The following is a 22215-nucleotide window of genomic DNA, read 5'->3' on the forward strand; positions in this document are numbered from 1 at the left end:
CGTAGTTGCAGGTTCAGTCCCCATCCCTGGTCAGCGCATGAGAGAGAGGCAACAAATCTATGTGTCTCACATTGATGTTTCTCTCTCTTTCCCACACCCTGCATTCTCTCTAAAAATCAATAGAAAAATATCCTCACTCCTTGAGTGAGGATTACACATGTATTTTTCTCCTTAAATTATTTCCTCATTATTTTTCTCTTTTTTATTGACATTACTGTCTTCTGTTATCTAGGTACAAAACTTTAAAGTTGCTTTGATTACTCTTGTTTTCATGACATGCATCTCTAATTTGTGACCAAGGTGACCTAGTATTACCAACTAAACTTCTACAAAAGCCTCTTCTTCTTTTTTATCTGCATTTTTAATCTCATTATCATTGCCTTATTTGATTTCCATGACTCTTCAGCTAGTCTGTTGTAATAATCTACAAACTGATCTTTGTCTCTGCTTTTCCCTCACCTCCAGCCTTTTATATATACATATACATATATATATATATATATATATATATATATATATATATATATATATCTCACAAGCTTAATATGGTAGCAGTTACTCAAGTATCTAAAATATTCTCCATCTTTTTAAGAGGGTAGCATTCCTCGATTGAGGTATCAGTAGCCATGTTTTTATCTTAGAAACTATAAAAAATATTCTATAGTTATGACCTCTTTTACTCTTCTTAGCCTAAAAAGCTAAATTTCCAAGAACTAACTCCATTCCTCTTTAGTTAATGAACTTAGTGCAGTATGTATCATTAAATCAAAGCTATATGCTGGGTTCTGTACAGGATACCTGGATTGACATCTTTCTTGCTTTCAGGAAGCTTATAGTGTCAGGCCAGCATGTCTCAGTGGTTGACCAGAAGGTCAGGGTTCAATTCCTGGTCAGGGCACATGCCTGGATTTTGGGCTTGATTCCCAATAAGGGGCATGTAGGAGGCAACTGATCAGTGATTCCCTCTTATCATGTCTAGTGTAAGGAATATGTAAGGCATACAAAGTAATTGTTACACAAGGCTGACTATGATGTCAATGTTTTACCTCTAGTATAGAGAACAGACTGACAGCTGTCAGAGGGGAGGGGATGTGTGGGGCTGGGTAAGAAAGGTGAAGGGATTAAACAAAAAACAAACTCATAGACACAGAACAGTATGGTGACTACCAGAAGGAAAAGGGATTGGGGGGAGGTAGAGAAGAGTAAAGGAAGGATAAGTGGTGACAGAAGGAGACTTAACTTTGTTTGCTAAACACACAATATAAAATACAGATAATATATATTATAAAATTGTACACTTGAAACCTATATAATTTTATTAACCAATATCACTCAAATAAATTCAATAATAATGTAATAACCCACATTGCTCTCACCCAGTTTATCTCCCTGTGTTGCAATGAAGCTACCATCCCTCAGAAGCAGCTCTATTGCCAGATTAATTTTCCTTTAACTGGCATGGTCTTAGTCCCGTTTTTCTTTGTAGCTAATGGTGCTGATGCCCCAGGATGCCTCAATCAAAGCTCATCTACTATTTAGCAAGGAGTTTCATAAAAAAGTACAAAGTTGTTTGAATAAGGGGGTGACAACTACAATTAATGTTAGTAATAAAAGTTTTGTTTCTTGCGCCCTGACCCCTAGAACCTGATGTCATGAGGACTGGTGTCATGTTCACTCCTTTCAGGAAAAGGGAAGGCTTGGGTGATGGGGATTAGGGCTGAAATCTAGTGCTGATGGGAGCCCTGGAAACTTTCCCCCTTTGCTCCTGAATGAGATTTTTTTTTTTCCTGAGTGTTTCTGTGGAACCTCACACTTTTATTGTTCTCTGTTACACAGGAACCTCTAGGGATCAGGCACAAATAGAGAGTGTTGCCTCATTGCCTTAGTTCACCATCTGCTTCTTTCCTTCAATAAAGTGTGCTAAGAAGGAAGTCATGGAAAGAACTTATGCCAATCTCTTATGCTACTTTATTTAATCACACATAATTTGAATTGGATATAAATGTAACAGCAGTAAACATAATTCAATTCTAACATCGAATTGCTTGCAGCAATATTGTGCTTATTATATCAAACTATCCCAACATGCACACATATCATTCTACTGTTAGCTAATCTCAGTGCCATAAGTTAGATGCTCATGGTTTGCAATGTTGTTTGGGACTGTGCCTCCCACCTCTCACCTCCACTGTACCTGTTCTTCCATGTTGTTATTATACCATTTGTGGAATTCATTGTTCTTAGTCCCACTTCTCCCATTTTTATAAGCATTCTGTTCCCCACAATGTCTCACTTACTATATTACTTGGAAACTAATAAGTTTCCAAGCTGATTTTTTTCTACTAAACTATGTGATTATTCTATAGAGGAAGCCTGTGTTCTTTCTTTTTTCTCTTGTACTGTCATATCCTGGGATATTATCTCCATGGGCAGGTTCATGACATTCTGGAAGATACGGCACTGATGAAGAATGTAGCATTGGAACTGGGAGGTCAAGATTTGATGTGATTTCTAGGATGGAATTCTGAGTGAAGGCATTCTAGGTGAAAGAAGTGGCAGGAGTATTGTATTTGCTAGCAAATTTAATTTTCACTAAGTGGTACTTTTTATTATTGTAAAGAACACATAGCATGTGATCTACCCTCTTAACAAATCTTAACTATATAGTACCACATAGTTAACTGTAAGCATAACATTGCATAGTAGGTATCTAGAACTTTTACTTCTTGCATGACTGAAACTCAATACACATTGAGTAGCAACTCTCCATATCTCCTTCCCCCCAGTCCCTGGAGACCACCATTCTACTTTTTATTTCTATGAGCTTAACTTCTTTATATACTTCATATAAGTGGAATAGTGCAGTGTGCATCCTTCTGTGACTGACTGGCTTATTTCACTTAGTATAACATCCTCAAGTTTCATCCAGGTTATAACATATGGCAGAATTTCTTCCTTCTATGCATGGGTAGGACTTCATTGTATGTAGGTATTACATTTTCTTCATCCACTGATGGACATTTAGGTTGTATAGGACAAGAGTTATTCTGCATAAAAACTACTCAGAATCACTGCATATGAAATTATAATTATAGGTCAAAACAATTGAATATTCAGAATTTAATATAAGTCAATATACTATCCATATAGCAACTTGAAATATTAAACACTAATATGAACTTAAAAGTATACTAAGACTTGAAGCACATTGCTCTCTGGAAAACTGGAGGTTTCTTCCTCATCTGTTAACAATTGTTTAAACCAGCAAGGGCAGTGTTTCCCAAACTTTGCTGCATATTAGAATTATCAAGGGAAAAATACCAATGCCAGGGAGCACTGTAGAACAAATAAATAAGGATGACTGGGCTGGGAGCCAGGTATTAATATGCTTTAATGTCCTAAGCTGATTTCAAAATGCACCGATGTTTGTGAACCAGGTAACAGGTAATTTCCTTTTTCAAGGTGTATATTATGTTCATTAATGGATTATGGTGAACAATGATTTCATATTATCAACCAGATTATAATTCTCATAGGAGAATTATTTTTTCTTTTATATCTCTGTTCTGGAAGGTGTATAATCAGATTCTCACTTGGTTTTCATCAGAGATGATATTATTAAAAGACAATCTCATATTTAGCTCTAGGCCATCTCTTCCTGCCATTGTTAACCTTCACTTTCTTCCTGAGAAACCAGAGAAATCGTAATAACAATAGATAATAAGTATTGAGCTCAGTTATGTAATGCATCTAAATTATCCATTAATCTTTGCAAATATAACAGATATATTCCTCATTTTACAGGTGAGGGAACTGTGGTACAAAGAGGTAAAAGGCAGTAAAGGTGGTAAAACAACAATTCTACATGGTAACTTGACTGTGGACCATGGGATGCTAAACCACTATAATGTTATGCCTTTTAATTAAAACCAGATTTTACCCCCCCCCCTCCACTTTTTGGCCTCAGCTTAGCTAAGTGAGTTGTGCTTACAAGACATAAGGTACCCAAATCACATCAAACTTATATAACCTTATGATCATTCCAAATGCCATCTTCTAATTATTCCTCATTCTCATGCATCATGACACATCCTCATGAAATATATAAATTCCATTAATCAACAGGTCATAGTGTTCACATTCATCTTTTTTCCTTTAGTGTACTTTGGCCTAATTCCCTAATAATCTTAAGAAGAAATTAGCATAGCATTAAAGACTCTGGAGGCATGTCAGGACAAGGTGCTAATGCTTTTCTTTACCTCTTTTGATCATTCATGTTGACAGAACTGGTTTAAGTCACAAGTCACAGGGATCTAGTCATTTATGGTTTCTCTGCAGTAAATTGGTCTTTGTTCTCAGCTAATTCTTTATGATCTCATTTCTGCTTCCAGGGCTTTGGATATTGTCCATCTTCTTATAAAAAGCATAAATTTCCCAAATGCCCTTCTATAGAACGCTATTTCAGCAAGATTGTAATAAGAACTTCATGACAAAAAAAATAATAAATAAATACAAAAGGATACCATGGCAGTGGTTAGATGAATAATGGCCTTCCAAAAATGACAACAGGCTAATCCCATGGCTAAAGGGATTTTGCACATGTGAAGAAGAGATGGGCAGATTACTCTGGATTATTTGAGTGGGTCTAATGTAATCATAGTGGTTTAGGAATACACATGAGGATCAAAATCAGATGACAACGGAAGCACAGGAACAAAGAGAAATAATAATATGCTGTATTGCTGGCTCTGAAGATGGAGCCAAGGAATGCAGGTGGCCTCCAGGAGCTAGAAAAGACAACAAAATTGTTTTCCCTCTAAACCCTCCAGAAGGAACAGCCCTCCTGACAAATATTAGTCATTGTATCTTCTCTGTATTTTCTGCTCATATTTATCTTTGCCCTAAAGATACTGACTTTAGACTCATCAAAGCTTCATCAACTCTCAGTCAAATCACAGGAAGACTGACCTCACATCGATTGCTCATCTCAATTTAAGTGGCACAATTGTCTAGGTCACACCCAACCATTCTTCAGTACATTGCCATCAGGCATATGCAGAATATATTAAAATATCCATTTAATTTTCCACCAACATTTCCAAGTGAAACAATGCTTCATAAAAAGTATGTTTGTAGAATTGCTAATACCAAATGCAATTTTGAGGATGTCATGTTAAATTGGATTTGGCCTCTCTCTTCTATTACTATAGTCTATTAGGAATGAGGAAAGAAAAAAAAATGACAAAAAATGAGTTAGGCCTATTCATCAGATTGTGTAACTTCCCAAAAAACAACAATGAAAAAAACTGATAAATTTTCATATAAATAGGGCTTATGCATTAGGAGACTCATTTTCCCAGCTAGGAATGTCAGAGGGAGAAATAGGTGGGTAGCCAATGGCTAGTAGAATCATTTCTGATACCCTCTCCCATCCATGCTCTGATATCAAACACTATCCCAACTCCCCCCACAACTGAGAAGCAAAGTTCTAGAATGATAGGCCTAGGAATTAAAAATAATCTTAGTTTCTCACATACATATTAAAATCCCACAATAGGCCTTTAATACACACAGAGCAATGGGATGAGTTGAAAAGATGTTAGGGTCCAGTTTTATACCCAAATCAGGTTACCATAAAAATGTTAGCGATTTTAAGCAAATGTACTTTTCATTTTGAGCATTTTTTTCCTGTTATTTAAAACAGGAAGAAACTCCAGAGCCTGTTCTGCAAATTTTGAATGAGCAAAATAAGTTTAATTAGAACTAAAGCACCACTATTTTAAAAATATATGTTTTTAAAAAGTAGTACAGATTGGACTGCAAGAAAACTATAGCCTGCTTTGTTGCTATAGTCACTACTTACACTAAGAAAAAAAAATTTCAGACTTCTTTCTGAGAAAAGCCAGAATGCTCTAAAAGAGGCTTTCAAGGTCTAAATAACTAGAGAAGACAAACCAGAGAATAATAACACATTATAAAGCTGGTGGCGAGATTCTGCGGCTAGTCTTTCAGAATACAGTAGGATTTTATGTGCCTAGAGCTGTCTCCCTCAGCGAAACTCTATCACGCGAAAGCCACTGGCTAAATTTTTCATTGTAACTTACCAAATTTTTCTACCCCTCCCCCCAATCTTTCTTGTTTATATCAGTTAAGAATAATAAATCAAAGAGTAACATTTTGATTCTGCCACATTTTTTAGCTGAAAGCTAATAGAATTTGCCACATTTTTAAGCTGAAAGCTAATAGAAGCTGACACTCATAACTAATCATTTAATCCTTTGCGTCTGTGACTCTTCAGACATAGGGTCACATAATATGTAAAATAATTTTAATAAGCCTTTTTTTTTTAGTGACACTAGTGGTTTCGAAAAAAAATCCTCATTTATACTTAGTATCTCAGATCTTGTGGTTTTAAAAATGTGAACCATCCAATTTTTAAAACAGATCAGATTTAGAGTTGCTGCAGCAGCAGGACTGGAGTTTTCCGGCATAATGCAGTTTATCACATTATTGTTTCATATCCTTTATCGAGATTATTAGACTAGTTGAATTTGAAATTTCTTTAGGTATGTTTGGGGCATGTTTAATCAAATTTAATCTATTTTGGGGGAGGCAATTTTAAATTTAAATCCACTTTATACAATGTATAGATTTTCACATTGGATTGCGTAGGGTTTGAGAAGTCTGTAACCTAATATTCACCTAAGTCCCAAAGTAACAATATAGTCTTTATATACGCAATTGCTTGTAATTACTTCAGTGCACCGAAGGCCTTCTTAAAAATAATTTGTGACTATTCACAAGAATTCAGAAAATAGTTCCTTAAGCACACATCTATTTTCACATTAAAGGGGACCTACCTACCTAATGAACATTTAGAAAACAGGGAAGGGGACCACACTGGTTATACAGCAAGTAGGTTCTACCCAGAAAGAAGAAAACCATAGAGAAGGTCAGAGAAGGTTTTAAATATCCAGTACTTAAGGATTATTAATTTCTAAAGTTGTTTTGGAATGCATTTGGAAATAAACTAATAATTTATCAAATCACACATTTTTAAGATTCTCCCATTTCTGGCTGTTTCAGAGCAGTTTGAATACGACACACTGAGACAATGAAGAAATAGTTGTCAGATAAGGATTGTGGTGAAAGAACAAAGAAAAGCTAGATTGCAAAACAAAACAAGAAAAGAAAATTGGGACCTGTTATCCCAAGGCCAACGAGGGGAGAGAGAGACCAACCTTCTCCATCATGCTCTCCCCTTGGTGTACTTTTTAGTGTGCCCGAAATCCAACACCTAAGCAGAGACTGAGAGCTTAGGACTCTCCTAAAAAAATTATAAATGAGGAATAAAAGGTTAGTGAGGCCAAGGCCCTGGGAAAAGGAAACCACAGAGAAGCCAACCCAGCATTCTGTAGAACTTTGCCAAATCCTATGCTATGCTAGTATTAGAAAGGAGAAGTAGAAGCTAAGAAGCTAAAAAAAGCTAAGCAGAGATGCTAACAATGTCAGAGTTTTTTAGTTATAAATAGTGGGTGAGGTAGACTGTAGTTGTTTTACTCCATCTGAGCAATTACTGAAAAGCTAGGTATTTCATTTTTAAAAATACAAACCAGTCCAGCTGGCATGGCTCAATGGTTGAACATCGACCTATGAACCAGGAGGTTAGGGTTCAATTCCAGGTCAGGGCTCATGTCTGGGTTGTGGGCTCGATTCCCAGTGTGGGGTGTGCAGGAGGCAGCTGGTCAGCAATTCTCTCTCATCATTCACGTTTCTATCTCTCTCTCCCTTTCCCTTCCTCTTTCTGAAATCAATAAAAATATATATTTTTAAAATATAAACCAATATGGACTAATATCAATAAGCAACAGTGGATCGTCACCTTTAAATATGGTTCAATGGATTAATAGTTGAGTGTGATACTTCTGAATTTTTAGGAAGCTCCCCTCCCCCCAAAATTTGATATGTCAAATTAAAACTCTTCTTTTTATGTAACTAGTACAGCCAAATTGTACATCAGTTAGATTTTTGGATCTCAATGATATTTCAGTCTGGAGGTCAGCACAAAATAGCTTTTTATTCTAATTCTAATTTCTCTATTATTCTGACAAGAGTGCTTATGATGAAATAATTTTGAAAAGTTAAATAACAGCATCAAATATGTCAACCAAATGCCCTTTAAGCTTTCAACAAACTTTATATTTTATACAGCATGTACCATATTTTTCAGACCATAAGACGCACTTTTTTCCCCCCAGAAGTGGGGGGGGGGAAAAGTCCCTGCGTCTTATGGTCCAAATATAGCCTACACATATACTGTAAAAAAAAAAGTTTTTTTACTTGCCCGGCTCTGTGTGGTCTCTGTGTGCTTGCCCGGCTCTAAAATGGTTCTAAATGCTGCTGTTTACTTTACAGGGTTGATTACATGTGTTTATGACTGTGATGTTGGGTTTTAATGCACATAAAATATTTTAGGACACTATTTGTTTCAGAATCTTTTTTTCTTCATTTCCCTTCTCTAAAAACTGGTGCGTCTTATGGTCCAGTGCGTCTTATGGTCCGAAAAATACGGCATTATTTTAACATGAAAACAATACTAGGTTAAAAAGTATCAGTTGTACTTACAGGAAAGAGAGGAAAACAAGCCCAATTGGGCGTCTTTTATTCCTTATTCCAAAGTCTCATTGCAATGACCAATAGAAGACACAAAGTAAATAAAAAAAATCCACATCATTTCTAGTGGCAATGGAGTAATATCCTTCACATACTGAAATTTTGATAATTTGTACTGGAGATAGTCTAGATACACTGAATCAACCTGCAACTTTATTCCTAATAAGATGTCATTATCATTTGGGCAGTGCTAGTGGAGGACACCCTCGTAGGACCTCAGTAATTCCCGAAAAATTTGTGAGGAAATATTGAGCAAGAGGCCAGATGGTGAAGAAAGTGGAAATATACAAATATAGTTTTTTGGGGGAAAAACACACTCTTGAATAGCATCAATATCTGAACCAGCATATCAAAAGGGTCCCCTGAGTATAAGGAAAGTGAGTGGAATAATACCCTCTTCAAAGTATTTTTTTTAGTGTCTCCATGTTATTTATAAGGAATGCAACAGAACAGGAAAACCAGATTGGCCTCAGACTCCTCAATACTAAAATTCTGAGGGTGATGGGTCAACTTCTCTAGAATTTCGAGGGGAAAAGAAAACTTGTGACCTTACTTTTCTATTTATAACTAAGTTGCCCTTCATTTTGAAGGCAATGGATGTGTATTCTCAGACATGAAAGAAATCAGACCATATATCAACTCCCAGTAAAAATTATTGTAAAATTTATTTGGATTCTAATAATAGTTATAAAAGTACGTTTTTATTTGTCTTCAACTTTTAATAAGAGTCTTAATGTAGCAGTGGAATACATAGAATATGAAAATAATGTATTTTGCAAGTGAAATTTAGACTATGATAAAGTTTGTTTTTTATTAGTTTTTGAACATCACCACTCACATTGTTGGTTCCAAAAATAATATCTCCTCGGTTTTGGCTTACTACCTCTTTAATGCAGTAAATATTGTTTCTAGTTAATAAACATTATGGCAGATTTAATGATTCACTGAGGTAAAATTTATTTTTAACTATTGTCTTAAAAGATGACTGTGTCAGGGAATTAACAGGTACATTCGCATTTTGATGTGAAATAATGTCTGTTCTTTGTTTCCACTCATTGTTTCCAAATGATTTTGTCTGTCATGCTGAGGAAAGTTTTCCTGAGGAAAAAAACAAAAGCCTTCTGATTGGGCTGCGGTTACACTGTGCCTTATCATTTCTTCAAGCTGAGTAGAAAGAAAATGATTTCTGTGTGCAGGGACGGGTGGCAGGAGAGAGAGCAGTACCCACAGAGAGAATATTCATTTTTAATTCTGGTGCAGTGTCACAGATGGGAAATATGCCACATAAAATTGTTTCTAGACTCTGCTTAAACACAGAGTGTTTTTATTATCTTGTATGGCTGCTCCCTCTCCCTATGTTTAGATGGAGAATGAAGAAAAGAAAAGAAAATTGAGCTTATTTTCTTAATTTCAGCAAAACCCAAATACATACTTAAAGGAAAAAACAGGGAAAGCTACTGTCAACTTATATATAACCACTCCTGTTCACAGCACTTAGAAAAGGCATGCTTGCTTTTGCCATGAATATTTTAAAGTTTCAGGAAGGCTCGGGGAAAGGCAATCTTACCTGACATGCAGTGTATGTTTGAAGGGCTAAAAAAATGATAAAAAAAATCATCATCTTGTGTGTGAGTACATGTGGGAATTGTTTGAAATAACTTGAACAGTATGGTGTCTATCGTCTTTGCTAATTCCCCCAGTGAAGGACTGACAATACTCATATGATATTTTCTTCAGCCTATTTACTGCAATTGCATTAATTCATTCACATTAAGTAACTTTCCAACGTTGTAAGTTCCCAAAAGTCCAACATGAATTTAGATGAAAAAGTATACTAATTTTACCATAAAAATATAACTAAATATGTCATTGCTATTCCATTTAGTGGTATATGAAGACAGTGACTGCAGCACAAAGAGAATAAATATAAAAGATTTTGTGGCAACTAAAATTTAGGGCATGCTAAATATTTAAATTCCTGTGAAGATGTAGGCCAATGCCCTAGGAAACTGATGAAAGGTATAAAGCTTTTTTCACATGGAAAATGCCTCAAAAATAATCTGAAGTGATATTCTGTCAATGTAACTAGATATTGTGATCTAATACATTCTAGCTCCGGAAATATCAAATATATTGCTATATACATTTACATATTTTGTTTGATAAATATACAAACATATGTCTATATACATTTTTATAATTCCCATAGCCAATTATGTAACTTTGATTTAAATGAGTGGTCCATTGAATTCAATTCATGTACCTAGAACTACTTCAAGATATATAATGTATCAAACATGTACCAGGTATTTGTTCTTATCTTTGAAATAATTATGGTCTAGCTGGAGAAAAAAATTATAAATACATATATCAAAATCTAAACAATGAGACTAATTTCAAATAACAGTTTAGATAATTGCTGTTTTGCCATTTTATTAAAATTTTGCCAAATTAAAATTTTAACAAGATCAAATTTATTAAAATCAATTAGAAATATGATATATTAGGACAATTTGGAGGATACAAGGATATCTTCTATTTAAACAAGATTATCCCGAGGAGGTGGAATTAGAAGTGAATCTTATGGATGTTTCATTAGAAATGACAGCAGAGAAAAAATTCTAAGTAAGTGGAATATTAAAAGTGGATGCATGGGGATAATGTCAGAGTCAAGACCTCCAAAAATGATTTTCTCTATAAAAGAAATGAGAACAGCAGCAAAAATGGTCAGAATCAAAAGTGTCAGAACTTTTAAAACTGTAGAAATTAACCAAAAAGTTATAGCACCCTAGAGAGTGTTTATTCAAGAAAAGTGGCTGAATATAGGTAAGAATAGTGAGCTTTGTGATGTTTTAACTTGCCCTACCTCAACCCTACCCCTATCCTTAGCTCTAAAAACCAGCAGCCCATAGTCTGCAGTTGTGGTGACAACCAGAAGTCAGAGGCACAGGAGGAGGAAGATGTTGGATGGAGATTCTTCTAAGCTTTGTTCCCTGAGATTTGGGACAAGACTGTAATTATTTGACCTGACTCAGAGCTTGCCTAGTGTGGGCAACTTTTCCCTCAGGGGTGTTGGTCAAAATTAGTCAGTGGCAATAGTTGAACATTATGGCTTCCAGAGGCAATGGAAAACATTTGATGCAAACAATAGACAAATTAAAATGCTTAAAAGAAAAAGCTTGAGAATGAGGAGTAACATAAGGGACTTGGAAGAGCTCTCACATATTTCTGGCAAATAAGAAGGACGTGTGTATAATGGGTATTGTTCTATGCATATCTACGGTACATGTACACTCTTGAAAGATCTGAGAAGGTCCTAGGCTCTCATCTCTGGCAAACCTGGAAGTTCTGTGCAACTAGGAAGTAAGATTAAAGCAGAGTTGTAAACAATGGGAGAAGTGATGAAGACGAACCTGCTGGATCCCTTGGCAAAAACTAAGAGGTGTATTAATTTCAGACATTTAAGAAAACCTTTTTCCCATCATTAGTTGACAAATATGCTATGCAAGCAGAAACTTTAATGTCCAGTGTAATATCATATTGAAAAAATCACTCAAAATGGATAAGAGACCTTATTGGTAGAGACAAAATAATAAAAACTCTTAGAAGAGTATGTATCATTGTTTAAGAATGTATGTATCAAAGAATGTATCATTGTTTAAGTCAATGGTTTCTTAAATATGACACCAATAGCACAGGAAGCCAAGGAAAAAATAGTTCATTGTTTACTTTTGTCAAAAATTAAAAATGTTTGTGCTTCAAAAGACACTATCAAGAAAATAAGATCCACAGAATAGGAGAAAATATTTGTAACTTAGACCTAGTTTTCAAAATATGTAAATAACTCATATAACCAAACTATAAAAAGATAAGCCAATTGAAAATGGGCAAAGGAAGCAAATCATAAAATAAAAATGAGCAAAAGATTTTGATGGGCATATCTTTAAGAAGATATGTAAAAGCCAATTAATATGTTAAAAGATGCTCAACATCATTAATGTTATTAGGGAAGTGTAAACCCAAACCATAATGAGATACAACTTGAAACAGAATAAGATGTTATAATAAAAAGATAGATAATAACAAGTGGTGTCATAGATTTGGGGGAACCTTCATACATTACTGCTAAATATGAAAAATGGTGCAGCTATGTATACTCCAGTGAATCCATACCAAAAAATGTTTATGAATATTGATAGCATCATTACTTTCAATATCCATATAGTGAAAGTAACTCATGTCCACCAAATGATAAATAGATAAACAAAATATTATATATCCAAACAATGGAATATTATTCATCCATAAAAATAATAAAGTACTGATATACAAAGCAACACAGATGAATCTTGAAAACATACTAATTGAATAAACCAGACACAAAAAATGCATATTATATGAATCTATTCATATGAAATGTCTGGAATAGTCAAATCCATAGATATAGAAAGTAGATTTTTGGTTGACTGGTGTTGGGGATAAGGTGCAATGAGGAATGACTGGTAATGGGCATGGGGTTTCTCTTTGGGGTGACAAAAATCCTCTGACATTAGATAGTGTTGGTAGTTGCAAAAGTTTGTGAATATATTTAATCCCACTGAATTGTACATTCTAAGTGGATACATTTTTATGCTATGTTAATTATATATATATATATATATATATATATATATATATATATACACACACACACACACACACACACACACACATATAACACACACACACACACACACACACATATATATATATATATATATATATATATATATATATATATATAATGGTAATAATAATAAATGAATACATGGAGATAAAAATCTGGAATGTCTGTGTAAGCAGTTCCAAAAAACTTCTACCCAGAGAAAGAACAATTTAAGTAAACATTAAGAAAGCCGGCCCTTTAAAGTTTCTGGAAATCGTGCCAAGGACATTTAGCAAATGGAGAAATATATATTAAAGAAAATCTAGCCGAAACTGGTTTGGCTCAGTGGATAGAGCATCAGCCTGCGGACTGAAAGGTCCCGGGTTCAATTCCGGTCAAGGGCATGTACTTTGGTTGCGGGCACATCCCCAGTTGGAAGTGTGTAAGAGGCAGCTGATCGATGTTTCTCTCTCATCGATGTTTCTAACTCTCTATCCCTTTCTCTTCCTCTCTGTAAAAAATCAATAAAATATATTTTTAAAAAAAGAAAAAAGAAAATCTATATAGTCTTTCTAAGAACAGTAAGAGTCTATGGCATTTGAGCCATGAACAACTCACCTCCTTTCTCTGAACTCCTCCTCTACTCCAAGCAGGTGCAGCTCACAAATACAAGCCACCATTTACTCCTAGCTCTCAATCCAGGGCTGTAGTTTCACCTGGTGAGTAACAGTCCCCTGACATAAAAAGGGCCCCCCAAAATGTATACACACTTTAAGAGCTTATTGTTCAACTTTGAAAATGAAATGTATTTTATTGTAATAAACACTACCTTTATACAAACACTCCAAGTGTGTGCATTCATTTATATATATGATCTCTCTAGCTGCATATTACAGAAGCTCTATTCTGGTCCAGTGTGGCTAAGAGAATTGGGCTCCCTTTCTCCACACAGCTCCTACACAGAAGGCCAGAAGCTCTGCTCCAGGTGCAGCAGGGCAAGAATCCTGGGACTTAAAGACCTGTGCTCCAACTGTCTTGTAGGGCAGAGGCTTCATGCCAGAAGAGGCAAGCCTAGCAGACCAAGAGCTATCGTCTCCATGGAGAGAAACACTCATAGAGCAGGGATGTCAGCATGGGTGAAGTAGGCCATTGTCCTTGACTCATCTCAAATGCCATGAGGCAGACATTCTGTCTAGGAGGAAAGGGATTAAGTTCTGATATATGCTACAACGTGGGCAAACCTTGAAGCCATTATACCAAAGGGGGGAAAAGCTAGTTACAAAGGCTGAACATTGTATAATTGCACTGTATGGCCCTGCCAAAAATGGGTAAATTTACAGGGATGTAAATTAAATTAATGGTTATCTAGGACTGGATGAGTGGAGAGCAATGGGGCGTGACTGCTAATATGGATGGTGTTTCTTTTGGGTATAATGAAAATGCTAAAATATTGGATTGTGCTGATGTTTGCACAACTCTCTGCACTAAATAATGCTATTATTTTAAATATCATGTTTACACTTTATTATTCTCCTTTAATAATGTGTGATTCAATACAAAGCATTTACTTCACCATAACATATCTACTACTTTCTTGTGTAGTGCATTCATTCAATGCCATTGGGACATAATCCACATGTTGTATAATTGATGTATTTAAAGTGTACAATTCCATGTTTATTAGTAAGAGGAAGCCATTTCTATTTTTAAAATTCTCCAATAACTTTATATTTCTGTCATATCCTGTAAGACATGACAGATTCTAGTCCTCCCCTCTCTGCTACTTCTCTGACCTCCTTGCCTCACTGGTCTTGGTATTCCTTAACAAGTGAAGCTGCTCATTACACAGCCTTTGCATTTGCTTTTGCTCTGCCTATAAGGCTTTTCTCCCACTTATTCATATATCTCACTTCCTTAGGTTTCTGTTTTAATATCTGCATATATAAAATAGAACTTACATCCTCCATTCCATGCCTTTGTTTTCATTTCCCTTTTTCTTTTTTCTTAATGCTTATAACCACTGCCAAAGTATTTTTTTTCATTCTTCTTCTCCTTCTTCTTCTTCTTCTTCTTCTTCTTCTTCTTCTTCTTCTTCTTCTTCTTCTTCTTCTTCTTCTTCTTCATCATCATCACTTTGTTTTGCTTATCTCACCCTATTATAATGTCAGTGCCCCAAATGCAGATTCATTGTTTCACTGCTGTATTCACAGTACCTCGAATGGGTCCTGTACAGGAATAGGTAGCTATGGAATACATGTGCAGCAAAATTAAATTGTTTTCAAGTGCTAAAACAGTTGATGAAAAAGGTACTAAAAAGTTTATTTTACTGGGGTAAAAATCCAAAATTTAAAAATTGATCTCTAAATCAATGCACTCCCTAGCTGATACTCTTTTTAAAGCAGTAGCAAGATCTCTACAACAGACAATTTCTATTCCAGAAATCTGCTCAAGAGCCCTACGTGTTGCTTATTTTACCCTTTGCTTTCATATCTGTAGGTGCTCTGACCCTTTACCTGGCTTCTCCCTTCCCCATACCAATTCCATTTTGCAGTCCTTCAGGACAATTTTTATCTTAAAGAATCACAAATTTTCTTGGCTTCATATTTTCCTTATCTTTTTCTTTAATTTTTTGGTAAAAAAAATATTTCCCAGTAAGAACCTTGAGTAATAGCTTCTTTTTCCATCAGGTAAGGAGAACTTGAACATGTCTCTCAGACATAGCCCGGGTAAGCTGGAAGTTGGTAAAATGTACTGGGTATAGTGTTATAATTTGTTAAATATCCCAAAAGGGCATTGTTTTTACTAGACTTAGTCTGCAAAGATACTGTTTCTTTGAAGTCATATTTTAATTACATTTGAAAATATATTATGAAAAGCTTAGAATAACATGATACACTAAAAACCAAGCTGCCTGCTGGCCAGGGAATATACAAGATGAGCCTGGGACATACTACAGTCCAGAAAGTAATGAAGGGCTCTAAGAACAAAACGATGAGTGTTTATCAAAAAGGAACAGAGGAGCCAACTGAAAGAGCTCCTACTGGCCCAACCTAGAGCAACATCAAAAAGTATAGTATTGTGCCAAGACCGGTTTGGCTCAATGGATAGAGCGTCGGCTTGGGAACTGAAGGGTCCCGAGTTCGATTCTGGTCAAGGGCATGTACCTTGGTTTCTGGCATATCCCCAGTAGGGGGTGTGCAAGAGGCAGCTAATCGATGACTCTCTCTCATCGATGTTTCTAGCTCTCTATCTCTCTCCCTTCTTCTCTGTACAAAATCAATAAAATATATTTTAAAAAAAAGTATAGTATTATATTATAACCCAAAGTATAAAATAAATATTATGAATCCATGGTAATACAAGTAAGTAATGCAATAATAAAAATGGAAGAGAAGAGACAGATCTCTCGTACAGAAAAATTACAAATAATTTATGTAGATACTCTCCATACTCTCTCCTCAAAGAGGGGGCATAACCCCCACTCTTTGGGTATGGGCTATGCTTAGTGACTTGCTCCCAGAGAATATAACATGGAAAAAGGGAAAGAGGACAGCTTCACAGGGAGAAACCTGGCAGACTCCACCTTAGTCAGGTGATGAAGGTTAGCATAATCACTGATAATCCAGGGGGTAGGGCATACTCTTGAAGTGACATGATGAGAAGGCAGTTCACCTTTGTTGTCGTCCTCTCCAAGACTCAGAACTTCCATCTAATTGTGAGAGAAACATCAGGCAAGCTCCAGTTGAGGAAGCTTCTCAGCACAACGCTGACTAGGTCAGCAAAAGCAGTCTGAGAAACTGTCACAGTCAAGGGAAGCCCAAGAGGACCTGATGACTGAATGTAATGTGGCAGGCATCCTGGATGAAATTCTGGGAAAGAGTAAGAACATTAGGTAACACTGATGAAAGTATGGAATTTAGTGAGTGATAATGCAGCATTTTGGGTTCATAAACTGTGACAAATATTTTGTAGCAAAGTAAGATGTTAACAGTAGTTGAAAGTATGTGCAGGGTATAACTTTGCAAGTTTTCAGTAAATCTGAATTTGTAAGTCTATTATAAAAAGTTTATTTAAGAAGTTGAGCCCAAGAAGGTGATAGACATTGTGTTCTCTGCCTTTAACACACTTTTGTTTTCTTTTCTTTAATACACTCTTGTTTTCATTTCTTCAAGTGGATTTCCCAAAGGCTTCAGTCAGATATCCTTTGGATATCTGTTGCTTTTACACTTGGCTTTGTTTTACAAAATGTTCCTGGGTGGCCTGTTTTATGATGGTGGGTATATCATCATGTGCCCACTGACACCAGGTGATGAGCTATCAGTGAGGGCAACTTCTCTCTTTCCCCTCCAGCCCCATCAGGTTTTCCTTTGGCATGGAGCCCTGGGGGAGACGATAGAGAAACACACTGAAAGTGGAAAAAGATAAACGGTCTGTATTACTTCTCTTAAAGAAATTCCCTCCCATTCTCTGTTGTATCTCAGATCTGTATACACTCTTTTCTCGCTGTTATCTGTTCAAATCCGAGAAAGGATATTAGTTTATCTGTACTGACTCTTCACTATATCTCAGACAGTCCAGGGCCAGTTCTACGGGCTTGCTCATTACTCATCGCTCCTAAGAGTAGCCCACTCTCACCTGCCCAGCGTTCATTATTATAGACTCCTAGTAATTTCTGGTGTCTGGGTCTGAATAAATTTATGGGACTTACATCACAAGGACAAGAGCAAACCTGTGTTGGCACACAGGCTGTTAGGTTGCCGAGGCCAGGGATTCACTTCTCACATTATTCTCTCAGAGGACACAGCATCAATATTCATAATTGCCAATGTATTTTGGTATAGAGAAAATAAAATGTAGTGTTAACACTAACACACCTACTATTACAGTGAAATTATATTATTTTATCTTACAATAATCACATGAAGTGGGTATTGATATCCCTAGGTTATGAGTAAAGAATCTGAATCTCAGCAAGATTAAGCAACATGTCTGTAATCTCACATTTACCAGGCAAGTTTAGGAATCGAATCCAGATATATTCTGATTCTACTTATACTCCCTAGTTCTACTTTATTAAATCAAATAAGCAAGTAAGCCAAACCAATAAAGAAACCAACAAATGAAAAGATAAGTACTCCTGGTGTATCTAGATACCTTATTTGTTTGCCAATATTTCTCTTTCAGTGTAATTCTTAGGGTTGATGTATAAAGTCTTTGATAGATTGGAAGGAGAGCAGAGAAAGGAAATGGAAAAGAAGTCCTAAGAAAAAAGTTTTAGATAATTTTGTGGTCATTTCCCTAACTGACAGGATAAAGTGTTATATTTAAAGGCAGTGCAGTAAGCAATAAAATACAAACTCATGAAGAAAACTGAAACCGAAGACAAATAAGTCAAGGTCAGGTTACTTCAGGCTGAGGATCTAAGTTTTGAGTTAAGTGCAAATCAAAAGTCCTTTTAGGAAAATACCCAAATATCATCAAAATAACTTAGAAGATGGGACAATTAAAGGAACACTTAGGTACATGCTGTACGATGAAACCTAAAAAAGAATAATAAAACTACTATTGCTGGTGGTTCAAACAGAGAACAGCTGTGAACTTTTAGTGAGGAAAATAGGTTGCAGCATAAGCAACAGAAGTTTCTGTTTAACTGTCTGTGAAGAACTGATTTGAAATAACTTTTTTATGGGTCATTGAGACTGAGATGGTTCTGAGTGGGTTCTTCTCTAAGGGAGTTCTAATTTGGCTTATTCACAGAGCATTTTTAGTAGGTTTTGGACATAAATTTCATATACAAAAACCCATTCTCATAACCAACGTGAAGAATTCTCTTGGCAGTAGGTCCATTATTAAAGTTGTCTTATCTTTCTCTTCTTTTAGAATTCATTTACAATATGATATGGGGTAAGGGTCTAAATTTATTTCATTTCTTAAATTGTTGCGCATTAATGCCATAACTTATATTGAATAATTTATCCTTTCTTCGGATATTTAACATACTTCTCATATACCGTATCATATATATATGTGGGGGGTGGGGTGGGGTGTCTTTGTCTTTGCCATTGCAATGCCCACTTCTATTGGGCCAATAAGATAGCACAGTTTTATTTTTAACTCAGCTGCATTTTTAGAGTACATTTTAATATCCAGGGAAAGGCAACTATTTCACAGTTTATATTCCTAATACTTCAATCTTTCTGGTAGATTTCAAAATCATTTGCCAATATAAGAACAAATATTTTTAACATTTGTGTGTTTAAAAGCCAAAAGGTATCAAAAGTTCTACAATAAAAATTCTTCCTCTCATCCTGGTTTGACACCTTCCTGTTTCCCAGGCCACCCTCCTCCCACAGACCAGTAAGCACTAATGTTTGTTTCACAGGTATCCTTCCACAGCTTCTTTATGTATGTAGAGCAATTGTAGATTCTTAATTTCTTTCTTTTTTTAAGCAAACCATACTCCTTAACAATATATGTACTTTCTTCATTTACCAGTGAACCTAGAGATAGCTTCATTTTAATAAACAGCATCTTATTCTTTTTTTTAATAACTTAATTGCATTTTATGAATGCCATAATTTATATATAAATCTCCTGTTGATGGGAATTTCTGTTTTGCTGTTCAAACAATACTATCATGAGTAAACTTATAATACCCAAATTAACACAATAGTAACTGTACCAGTAGAATAACTTACCAGAAGTAGAATTGTTAAGAGGCACAAGCATTTAAATTTTACACTCTCCCAGCAATATATGTGGGTATCTGTTTCATCCTTGCGTTAACAACATTGTATTTTGTTTAATTTCTGAATTTTTGCTAATCTGATAGTGAAAAATGGTATCAGTTTTAAATTTATATGCGTGATATTAGTTTTTTTTCCCCCATATTTAAGAGTCTTTATACATTTTCCCAGTTATTAACGTAGTCTATGGCCATTTGTCTATATGGTTCTTTAATTTTTTAAATGAGTTGCCCCCTGCTGCCTACATAGGAGCACTCTATAAGTATAGAGAAAAAACCCACAAACTACTTTGTGACATAAATTAAAAATATTTCCCAAGTTGTTATTTGCTTTTTGAATTATTTTTCCCCCACATTTTTAAAAATGTGGTTAAATTATATCAATCTTTATTTTTATGGCTTCTGAAGTTGTCAGAGAAAGACAGTCAGACCTTCCTTAAAGGTTACAAATAATTGTATGATTTCTTCTTATATTTTTATTATTTCATTTTAAAGTATAAACTATTGGTTCTTTTGTAATTATTCTGAGCATAATTTTTATATTTGGATCTGACTTTTTTTTTTTTTTTTGTCTAACTGACTATGAAATTGTCCCAATCCCATTTTCCGACTGGTGTGATATGCCACCTGGATCATATATTAATTTTCAACATTTTAGCATCTATTTCTGGCCATTTTCCTAGTGTTATTGCTCCATCTATTCCATATGTATTTCCCATTGTTTTAACTGTTGAGGTTTTAAAATGCATTTGAACATTTGGTAGTGTGTCTGTCACCATTTGTTGTTTTGTTTGTTTTTCAGAGACTTTTATTTTGCTTAGTTTTCTATACTTTCATGTTAATTGTCTACTTTTAAAGAAATTCTTTTTTGAAAACATGAAAATTATTAAAATAGTTTAGGGAGTTCTGGCTGGTTTGCATGTTAGAGCATCAGCCTGAGGACCTAAGGGTTATGAGTTTGATTCCCAGTCATGGGCAGTACCTTGGTTGCAGGTTCAATCCCTGCCCTGGTTGGGTACCAGCAGGGGCAACTATTGATGTTCCTCCTTTCCCCTCCTATCTCCCTTCCACACTCTCTAAAAAAATCAATGGAAAAAAATATTTTCAGTCTTGGAGTGAGGATTTTAAAAAAATGAAATAAAATAGCTTAGGGATAATAGCATAATGCTGATGATGGAATTGGAGAGCATTGTGCTAAGTGAAATAAGCTAATCAGAAAAAGATAAATATCACATGATCTCACTCATTTATGGAATATAATGAACAACATAAATTGATGAACAAAAATAGATCCAGAGACAGAGAAACATAGATTAGACCATCAAATTTCAGAGGGAAGATAGGGAAAGGTGGGGGTATATTGCATTGTGTGTTTACCACCTCAAGTCTCCTTCCATCACCATTTATTCTCCCTTGTGCCTCTTCTACCTCCTTCTACCCCTTATTGTTCAGTTTTTATAGTTTTAATATCCTTCATTGTACTTTCAGCAAAATGTCAGATAATAGCAGTATCTTTTTCTTTACCTTCATCTAATGAGGAAATCTAGGGTTTCTCTATTAAAGATAATTCTAGAATTTGGACTAATAGAGATATGTATTATCATGTTGAAGAAAATCTGTACCTTTATTACTGAGTTTTTGAAATATAAGTTGTGATATAGAATGAAAATGCACTAATCTAAAATATTAGTCTCAGAAAATTAAAAACCTCCTTATGAAATAGATCAGACTTTCTTATTGGCTAAAAAAATTTTGTGACTTTTTTCATATAGTAGTTTCACTAAAGGTGTGATGATCTCTTTGTCTTGATATCCAAAGTTTATATTTAAGTCCCTTTTTATTAGAACTCTAAACACCTTTTTTTGTTTGTGGTTTTTAAAATTTGTTTGTTTTGTTTTGTTTATCTTCATCCAAGGATATTTTTCCATTGATTTTTAGAGAGTGGAAGGGAGGGGGAGAGACAGAGTGAGAGAAACATCAATGTGAGAGAGACACATCAATTGGTTGCCACCTGCTCACATTCTTACCAGGGCCAGGGATCAAGCTTGCAACTGAGGTACAGGCCCTTGACCAGAATCTAACCTGGGACCCTTCTGTCTGTGGGCCAATGCTCTATCCAAACTGGCCAGGGCTCTAACCAGCTTTTGACACT

This window comes from Pipistrellus hanaki (assembly GCF_964339955.1).
Source record: "Pipistrellus hanaki genome assembly, chromosome: 7".
Taxonomy (NCBI): domain Eukaryota; kingdom Metazoa; phylum Chordata; class Mammalia; order Chiroptera; family Vespertilionidae; genus Pipistrellus; species Pipistrellus hanaki.